The sequence below is a fragment of the Arachis ipaensis genome, chromosome B06, assembly GCF_000816755.2.
Source record: "Arachis ipaensis cultivar K30076 chromosome B06, Araip1.1, whole genome shotgun sequence".
In the NCBI taxonomy this organism is placed as follows: Eukaryota; Viridiplantae; Streptophyta; class Magnoliopsida; order Fabales; family Fabaceae; genus Arachis; species Arachis ipaensis.
The window spans coordinates 104,219,010-104,226,363 of NC_029790.2; the positions used below are offsets into that span (position 1 = coordinate 104,219,010).

General features: G+C 39.1%; 1 long non-coding RNA gene across 1 annotated transcript; it reads right to left on the bottom strand.

Moving 5' to 3' along the window:
- LOC110264095 lies at positions 5,469-6,367 on the bottom strand. Its single transcript, XR_002349827.1, has 2 exons — positions 6,217-6,367; positions 5,469-6,076 (listed from the first exon to the last, which is right to left on the bottom strand). It is a non-coding gene; the product is annotated as an uncharacterized LOC110264095 (long non-coding RNA).

Here is a 7,354-nt window from a genome sequence, read left to right on the forward strand (position 1 = left end):
TATTATTATTATTATTTTGGGTTATAGTTTCCGTAATTTCTATTGAGTTGGTACTATTTGTAGTGGGTGGTGTGATTGGTACTTTTTTGTTTAGATAAAACACTGTATAAACAAAGAGTAACACAATTATGATAGCAGATACTCTCATAAAGTTGTTCTAAAATATTTTTTTTTAAGGATGCTTATGTGTTAAACTATGATTGGATGTATTTAATAAACCGATTTAATGATTTGAAGATTGAAAACAAAAAAAATTGGTCTTTTATAATAACTTCAATGAACTTAATTGTCCATACCATAACTATCAAATTTGGTTCAATCTGGCCTACTTACATAATCGAATCGGATCATTCTTTTTTTTTTTTTTCAAAATTTCGAAGAATGACGCCGTTCAGCAATCCTAACTCTCCTCCCTCAACGTCAAGCTCGAGCTCTGTGGCTCACTGCGTGCTCTCCTGCCCAAGCTTTCTTCCTCTCTCGGCTCTAGTCTCTCTCACAGTCTCTGGTGTGGCACTCAATCTTATCGCCGCTCTCTTAGCTCGGGTATCTGTCACTGTCTCTGGTCTAGTACTCAGTCGCGATCGTGCGCCTTTCCTGCCCTCGTCGTCGCTGCTGGCGGCAGACGCAGTAGGTTTCGGGATTTGTCTTCGTCGTTCCCTATCTCGCCACTGTCTCGCAGTCAGTCCCACGCCTTCGTTCTGCTCGCAGATGTCTCAACTCTCTTTGGCCATAATTCCTATTGGTATGTTGCAGTTCTTCTCCATAACTTGATTTTAATTCAATTTTGCTTTAAGGTTTGATGGGCTTGGTGTGATTATTTCTAGAAATCCTTCAGTTGGGGCTTGTCGTTTTATTTTAGGAGTTAGAGATAGATTCTAATTCATCTGCTCCTCATATAACAACATATAAATATCATCTGTGCATTCTACCGGTAATTTTAATCATTCAATATATTTTTTAAGTAATGTCTGAATTTAGAGGTTTCATAATCTGGATTTTGATGGATGATGGATATAGAAGTTAAAGTAGAATTAGCCGATGTAGTTTCTGTAAGCAATTAGAAACATACTGTTCATACCCTGACCCAATAATAAAGGCCTAGGATCCAAGCAAAAAGGCCCAACCCAAAGGGTTGGCCCTCACCCAGTACCAGCCTTCATCCCCAGAAGTCGGTACTGAACACGCAGGTATCACTAAGTTCCAATACTCTCTAACCTGCTCACACTCTTGCTAACTTAGGCATCGGAGTGTCTTTGCAGGTACCACCCCCCATTCTTTCACACGTACAAGTCGGACGGAGGAACACCGAGTAACAGATCCACTCGAAAGCCACCTCCTTCATACGTTTAGGCCAACCAACGCCATCCAGCCCATTAATCTCCGGTTACCTACCGTAACATTGGCGCCGTTTCCGGGGACCCGAGAGATCAACCAGTGATGGCGGATAGATCCCCTGAAGAGGGTCATGTGGAGACAGATTCTGAACAAGAGAATCTGAACACTGGAAACAATGAGGCAGACCAGACCCTTCACCAGGAAGCCAATGATCAACACAGGGAAGGCACCTCCAGAATAAAAAACCCGAAGGTAAATTCCTCGGAGGGGTGCGAATCAGAAAAAGAAGGACCATCCCACGCAATTGAGCTCATGGGATTAGTCCACAGTCGCCTCGAGCAGCTAGAACAGGAACGGGAACGACAAAAGAAAACCGAAAAGAACCTAAAAGAGGAGATGGAGCGACGAAAAGAGTTAGAAAGAAAACTCTTAAAGTTAGAATCCTCCTTCAAAGGTCATAACTCCCACGACGGTAGAGAAGATTCGCCCTTAGGGGAGAAAGATCCTTTTAGCGAGGACATAATGAGGGCAAAAGTTCCGAGAAATTTTAGAAGCCCCGATATGGACCTCTACGACGGAACCACTGATCCAAAGCATCGTTGGGCTGAAGAGCTCCAACAAGTACTATATGCTTACAGAACAACCCCCCAATCCGCCACTGGAGAAACACCCTTCCGACTAGTTTATGGCGTAGAAGCCATGATCCCAATAGAGGTCAATGAGCAAAGCCCAAGAGTGATTTTCCATGACGAGATCGGGAATATACAGGGGCACAAAGAGGAGCTTGACTTGCTCCCCGAAATCCGAGAAGAAGCCCAGATAAGAGAAGCAGCGTTGAAGCAAAGGATGACCGCGAGATACAACAAAAAAGTCATTCGAAGAAGTTTCACCCCAGATGACTTGGTCCTAATCAGAAACGATATTGGAGTCAACAAATCGGGGGAAGGAAAGCTCGCTGCTAATTGGAAAGGACCATACAAGATCAACGAGGTCTTAGGAAAAGGCTATTATAGGGTAACCGACTTCGACGGCAATGAGTTACCAAGATCATGGCATGCTTGTAATATGAAAAGGTACTACAGCTAAAAGCCAACCCTACTCCCTGATGTACTCTTTTCCCAATTTCATGATTTTTTCCCAAAATCAAAGGGTTTTTTCTGAAAAGGGTTTTTAACGAGGCATCATAGTAGGGGCTAAGGGAAAATAAATTATCAAAAGCCCTTAGTAGCAACAAGGTACCTCCTCAATTAATAAAGATCCCTTTCATTTTAAATATCTCTTTTAAATTCCCTTTCTATTCCCTTTCTACGAAACGCGCCGATTTAAGGTTAAGAGCCTACCCCGACACCTTGTACGGATTAGGCGACACGCCAATAAAGCCACTAGGATTTTTGCCCCTCCACACCACCTTTGGAAAGGGGGAAAATCAAAGACTCTGAGTATAGACTTCATAGTCATCGACGTGGGGTCGGCCTATAATGCTTTAATCGGCAGAGCTGCCCTTAATCGACTCGGAGCGGTGGTATCGACACTAGCCCAGTGCCTCGCCGACTTCATTGCAGAATATGCAAGGGATCAAGAGGATAAACCAACTACATGGGAACTCTATGTAGATGGATCCTCCAATAAAATAGGAAGCGGCGCAGGCATAATATTGGTAGATGAAAGGGGAACCCAGATAGAGGTTTCCCTCAAGTTTGAATTCCCAGCTTCAAATAATCAGGCAAAATATGAAGCCTTGATTGCAGGATTGAAGCTGGCAGAAGAAGTCGGTGCTACGAAGGTAATGATATACAGTGACTCTCAAGTGGTGACCTCCCAAATAAGTGGAGAGTATCAAGCAAAAGACCCAAATATGAAGAGATACTTGGAAAAAACTCTGGAACACCTTGGACGCTTTGCAGAAACCGAGGTCACGCATATAACTCGGGACCTAAATAGCAGAGCAGACGCCCTATCCAAGTTAGCAAGTACCAAGCCAGGAGGAAATAACAGAAGCCTGATCCAAGAAACTCTCCAGGAACATTCAGTGGTAAAAATGGAAGACAAACAAGAAGTCTTTGAAGTGGTCGGATTAAACCTCGGATGGATGAACCCCTTGGTCGAATACCTGAAATTCGACATCCTCCCCAAGGAGGAAAAGGAGGCCAAGAAAATCCGAAGGGAAGCACAACACTATACCTTGGTGAAAAATATTCTCTATAGAAGGGGGATATGATACGAGGGTTAGCTGGCAGATAACACTCATTCGAATGAGTAACTGCCCCTAGAAACTCTCTAACCACTTCATAGAGCCATATCTTAACCTCCCTAAGATATGGGAACGGTTATCCACCTAAAAAGGTGGCACTACTTCAGCGGTGGTTATTGGTTCACCACTATAAATATACTGACACCATTCAGGTATCTCTAAGTTCCAATACTCTCTAACCTGCTCACACTCTTGCTAACTTAGGCATCGGAGTGTCTTTGCAGGTACCACCCCCCATTCTTTCACACGTACAAGTCGGGCGGAGGAACACCGAGTAACAGATCCACTCGAAAGCCACCTCCTTCATACGTTTGGGCCAACTAACGCCATCCAGCCCATTAATCTCCGGTTACCTACCGTAACACATACCAAAAAGTATTCTTGATCTGCAGCTCACCATATATGATTCACTCAATGTATCTTTAAAGTCATGCCAAATATATGAAATATGAATACATAAAATTTTGTTAGTTACCACATATTGGTTTCAAGAATCATATAAACGAGGAAGAAGCTTTTAGAAAATCTGTCCAGAGTGTAATCAAAGCAACTCCACCATTTTGATGAAGCTACAATGTGTCAAAAGCTATATCAATTGGTTCAATTAAACTAGAAATTAAATTTCAGACCAAGTGGGGAATTAATGCTTTCCTTTTTCCATTTTATTGTACATTAAACAATCATGATAATGCTAGAACGTTTTACTATCAAAATTCATTATTATTATTAGGCATTCTGTAAGTGGACTTTTGAGTTTGGAGTACATATTAGCTTTTGCAAGAGCTAAGAACTAAGACATGAGTTTGTGATTTTGTTCAAACTATTAAGAGAAAGAAGAGAGAAAGAGCGAGGGAGGGGGGATCACCTGTTTCAACCATGCACGCACTAACATGATGAGTAAAAGAAAGAGAATGAAAACAGGTAATACCGCTAGAATTGCAAAGTTAATTTCATTTGCTTGTAGAATTAGTCCAGCTCCAGCATTGCCCTGGTCAAAATATCGTTTTTATCAACTAAAACAATGAGAAGTACTCACTTAAATGTTTGGATTTGTAAAACTCACGTTTCAATAGTTATTTTAAGCTTCTGAATCTGTAACAAAAGATAATGAAATTAATTATCAACAACTACTAAAATATACATTGCATATAATATATAAATAGTAAACTACACTACCTGAATAAGCAGAGCCTCTGCCAACTCTTCACCTATAAGGTTTGGAATAGGATGCCTGATTTCCTTCTCATACCTACACTTATAAATGCAAATATTAAACCATGATACTTAAGTAACAAATACTACAAAAACAAAGTGATCACTATGAAACTAATCATCGTCCTTATTATTTATAACTTATTTAAATCTTTCATGATAACAGATAAGATTTAAGAGATTTTTAATACAAATAACTTATAAATATCCTTGTCCTCTTGTTAAATCAAAATCTAACAGTAATTTTGTATACGTTCAAACATTGAGAATCTATATAAAAATAAAAATAAAAAATCATAAATAAAAAAAATCAGGGCAGATTATTCTAAACTGGTATATCTCAAAGCAAAAGTTTAAACAGAAACAGCATAACGCTTAAAATTATCTTCCTATATATGTGAATTCATATATTTTTTTACTATTAATATACAGTTATTTAATCTGGAATAGCTTATGATGAAAATATAAATTAGTTAATTTTATTGTTTTGGCACATTCTACTTTGACAAGTTGTAACTAATAGTTAGTTATGTTATTTGTAAAAGTGATGAGCTGACTCAGCATCAAGTTAGATAGTCCCTTTAGCATTGCTAACTAAGTTAATTAATTAGCTATTAGTGAGAAAAATTATCATCCTAGTAATGAGCTGTCCTGCACTAGGCTTACTTAAATCTGGTTTCGCAATCGGGTCTTGTAGATCTTTTCCACCTCTAGCAATCCGAACAAGTAATTCACACTCATGCACAAGTTCAAAAATGCAGACGTCTCCAACCTTTATGTTATTGCCACGCACAAAGGCCATCCATCCTCCACAGAGAGTGTGACTTGTATGCACTCATGTTGATGGCACAGAATTAACAGTTCAATGTTCTCCTTTCAAATTATAGAGGATAATCTTTATCTTGCAGTTTGGGAGATGTGCCACCGAAAACTGATACGGGATATTCTGCATTATTCCCACCAGAAATCAGTATCAAGAAAAGTTTTATGTGTGTAACTTACATCCACATGTATATATTTGCATGCGTATGGTTAGAGGAAGTAATATTTGTAATTGTTAAAAACTCAATTTATAATACATTTCACTAAAAACCTTCTCAAATTAAGAACTAGGGAATGTAGCAACCCACCACAGAGTATATGAACCACTAACGTTGAAGCTCTTCATGATCCTTACAAAATATGGAAAAGATGAAGTAAATGATCGAGCTACTTTTTTTTCATCATGTGCTGCTAAGTTTGATAGTGATATACCATTCAGAATATATTGATTAGCATCTGTATTGAATTGAAAAATTCAAGCAAACAAGAGTTTAAGATTTTATAGAAATTAAAGTACCAGTTCATCATGCAAGATTGGATTAATTTTAGTAGACCTTTTCTGTGTGACTCAAATAAATAAATAAAATAAACTTTACCTTCATCTTCATTGCTATTTCCCACATGAAAAGGCAACGGAATGTCATTAGTTGCACATGCTCTGGAAGTTTCTTCTTTTTCTTTGAACATACTAATAGGTTTTACTAACTCATATTGCAATGTCTTTCCCAACTATACTCAGCTTAAGTTCCTAGTTGTCGGCATTGCTGCCTCTCATTTTCTTTGTAGCCTCTTCAACAATAACATCGAGAGATGATTTCTCATTCCTATCTCTTTTGTGACCTCTTATATTATCAAAGTTGACTGAATTTTGACTGCATTTAAAATTAAACTCCCAGTTTTTCACATTTATTCTTGTCAAATACTTGCATGGTGAAATTTAGGTAACCTTCGTATCTGAAAACCAATAAATCACCGCATTTCAGACGATGATCTCCCATAAATGATGGCCATCCCTAATGGAAGAACTAGGGGTGTGCATGGTTCAGTTTTTCCATAAACTGAACTGAAACTGCACTAAACCATTTTAAATGGTTTAGAAACTGAACCAAACTGCTTTGTCATATAAGAAACTGGTTTTAAACCAGTTTATAATTCTCTCTCTCTCTTCCTCTTTCTCTCTCTCTCTCTCTCCTTTTTTTTCTTTTCTCTCTTTCTCTCTCCTATTTCTCTCTCCCCCTTCCCTTATTTCTCTCTCTCTTTCTCCTCTTTCTTTCCTTCCCTTCCTTTCTCTTTTTTCTTTCTCTCTCAACCTTCTCTCACTCTATATCCCTCTTCTCTCTCTCCCCCTCTTTTCTCCAAAATAAGAGAGAGAAAAGGTTGAGAGAAAAAGAGAAGAGGGGGAGAAGAGAGAGAGAGAAGGGAGAAAGAGAGAGAGAAGAGAGAAAGAGAGAGAGAGGGATATAGAGTGAGAGAAGGTTGAGAGAGAAAGAGAAAAGAGAGAAAGGAAGGGAAGGAAAGAAAGAGGAGAAAGAGAGAGAGGAGGGCAAAGAAAGAGAGAGAAGAGGAGAGAGAAATAAGGGAAGGGGAGAGAGAAATAGGAGAGAGAGAGAGAAAAGGAAAAAAAGGAGAGAGAGAGAGAGAGAGAGAGAGAGAGAGAAAGAGGAAGAGAGAAGGGAGAGAGAGAAAGGAGGGAGAGGAGAGAGAAAGAAAATGGGAGAGAGAGAGAAAAGAGGA